A 3,050-nucleotide genomic window follows, 5' to 3' on the forward strand; every position below is an offset into this window, starting at 1 on the left:
GTAAGAGATTTTGATCTCGAGTCTGTTGGAAATAGATTGCTAGGAAAATGAAACCACAGTAGAAATGGCAATAATTGCAGTTCCTTGAATGGCCACTTGAGGCCGGCTCAACGCAATATCCAAACTTGGCATCTTATGAAGAAAATACTTTTTAAAACTGCAATCATGTTTAAAGATATGCACTTAAGTGGCCGTTCTTTTGTGTTCAGTTTTCTGCCAAGTTTTTAAGCTAGCCAAACATTAGCATAACATTTGACCTTTGGCACTTTACCAAGTTATCTAGCCATTAGTAGCAGTAGCATCACTTTTCCCGCTCAACCTTTTGTCCAAATATGGTCACATCCTGTTTCAAAGAAGTCAGTGGATGTTGGCACTGTGGGTACATCTTTTATCTACAGTCTATGGATACCTCTCAAGTCCCAAAATGTAATTTAGCTTAAAGGAAACTGGCATCACCTACTCTATCAAAACGTACAAACGTCTGTTATGCATTGTGTTACATTATTTCTTTGCCAAATTTCTGCTGCAATCAGGTTTGGCCCTGCAGAAACTACTCTGGTGGCTGGATTTCGTTTTGGACAGAGGCACACCAAACATTTTTCCCTAAGCTGCTTGTATGACATTAAATTCCTCTAACATGTACCAAAAAATAAAAAATAAAATTCTTGCAAGCAAGCTTATATCACAAAAATGTAAATGTCCCAAAGAAAAACTGGTTGTTGCAAAAATAATGCTATAACGCAATGCAATTCCTAAACTGTTCAAAGCTGTGATTTCAGAGGTTTACAATCATTTCAATGCTTGTGTGCAATGCCCCGTTTTAACAATCCACTGGTAGGATTCAGTAGTTCCTGACATCAGAAGTGAGAAAACCCTGAATTAGACATGGCGGCGCTTTATTTCCCCTCCCTCCCCCCACCACACTACACAAGAACAGTCATAATCACACCAGAGACTTCACACCCTCGCAAGGAAACAGAGTTAAGCAAGAATTCGTCACATGGTCCCTCAGCTTTTCCCATATTAAAATCACAGGCAATTACAGAATTTTTCAGAGCTCAGTCAGGGAGAATCTGGCTGAGCAATGAAGTCAGGCTGTTGAATGTTTACTACATTCCGTGATGGAAAAAGTTAAAATGTGCATGTATATACAAAGTGATATGACGAGCAACTTGTAACAGCCAAATTCAGTATTTAATCTACTGCATTTACATTTTTTTAACAGGTTAAATTCTTTTTTTTCTTTTTTTTAAAATATACAGCAGCTGAAGTTGGTTCAGTTAGCTCTTTATCAGTAAACTAGTCACAATGTTATCAGCATAAAAATACATCTGTTGTGTTATATGTCGTCTACCTAAATAGAGTTATACAGAAAATAACTAGAAAACAGATTTGATTGCTTTCTTTTCACATTATCTTGACAAAAGTTCAGGCACAATTCAGGTTTGAGTCTTGGACTTTCATACGATCTATGCAAAATGACTCATGCTGTGAGATTTGGGAGAAGGGGAGAAAAAAATAAATAAATCACACTCCTCAGTGACTCTGGCACGACAAACATGTAGGTGCTTGAAATCTCTATGGCCTAAGATGCAAGCAAACAGCACGCAGTCACACCCTGCTTCATTAAAGCTCGGGGAAAAGACAAACATAACATAGTGCGCAGATTAGCTCAGTTCCAACAATTTAAGACTTAACATGGCAACGAATGGTCCAAGAGGTTATAAACAGCAGCAATAGAATACAGTATGTCCCGCGAAGTTACTCTAACACATGCACACACAAGCACTTGCAAAGAAAAACGACTTAAACCCTTCACAATGTTGGCGAGCTACAATTAGTGCTACCTGAAAAGTAGTGTACTAAAAGAACAGTGTGGAACTCAAGATTTGTACCGGTACAAGAGCGTTTAATTTCAAAGCATTCGAGAAGAAAGAAATAACCATCTCACCCCCACCGTTTCACAGAGGTATGAGCAAGTTAGCCAAGATGCATTTTGGCAAAAGTGTAGCTTAATAACTTTCAGACGTGATTTAAAACAAAAAAGGAAACTGAAGAAGAAGCTGGATATCTGCTGATGCAAGAACCGTTGGTTTGTAGGCACTGGGTAAAGCCACTACAGTACAATCTACATTGTGCTTTGCTGTAATTAGGGAGTCTGCCACCGTAGTCCACTGGAGGAACATGCAGAGGTGCATCATTGCTGACAGTTTCTTTCTCACAAGCAGCGAGAGGGGCTAAAGGCCATTCTTTTTGTGGGACATAAAAATCAGCATAAGCAAGCCCCTCCCGTGTTTATACTTCAGTTTCCACAAGCCATCGCTGCAAATGTCACGTGTTAGCTAAAATGGCTTCGCTCTTGGTGTTAGGTCATGACAGAGTTAAACAGTGATCCCTAGGTCCGCCGGTCCCTGAATAAGCCTCTTAAAATGTCAAATCAACCAACTGTTTAAGCATCTAGCCAACGCTGCTGTCAGGTGAAAAAAAAAAACAAAAAACAAAAACACAAAACAAAACAACCCTGATTCTTACAGACTGCTTTAAAAAAAAAAAAAAAACGTTCCATAGCATAAAAATGACACAAACCACAGACAATCCAGAAGAAAAACAGCAAAACCAGTTATCTTTTCAGATGACAGATATACAACTTACACTTGCAACTTAAAACATCTGACGCGACTGAAGCCTGGACTGATTCAAAACCAGCTGGGGATTTTTGCAGCAGCATCATCCAATGCATAGCTTCGTTTTGCAGGAAGACAGCCAGGCGAGCACAAAGATGCGAGATGAGCAGGTTTAGAGAAGGTTGTTCTTGAGCAAAGCTGGCGCCGAGGAGGAGGACCGGACATGCTGGGAATAAACAGAACGAGGCTTGTTCCAACTAGTCCAAGTGCTATGAATCGGAGCTGTATGGTGCAATAAATCCATGCACTGAGTTTCTATGAAATGCCAGAGATCCAGATAGCCAACAGACCCCTGTGAACTCCAGGCTTGTCAGGTAGTTCCATCTGTATTTGAGTTGTTAAATGGTTTGGTGGTGTCAATGAAAA

This window comes from Maylandia zebra, linkage group LG7 (genome assembly GCF_041146795.1).
Source record: "Maylandia zebra isolate NMK-2024a linkage group LG7, Mzebra_GT3a, whole genome shotgun sequence".
NCBI classification, from domain to species: domain Eukaryota; kingdom Metazoa; phylum Chordata; class Actinopteri; order Cichliformes; family Cichlidae; genus Maylandia; species Maylandia zebra.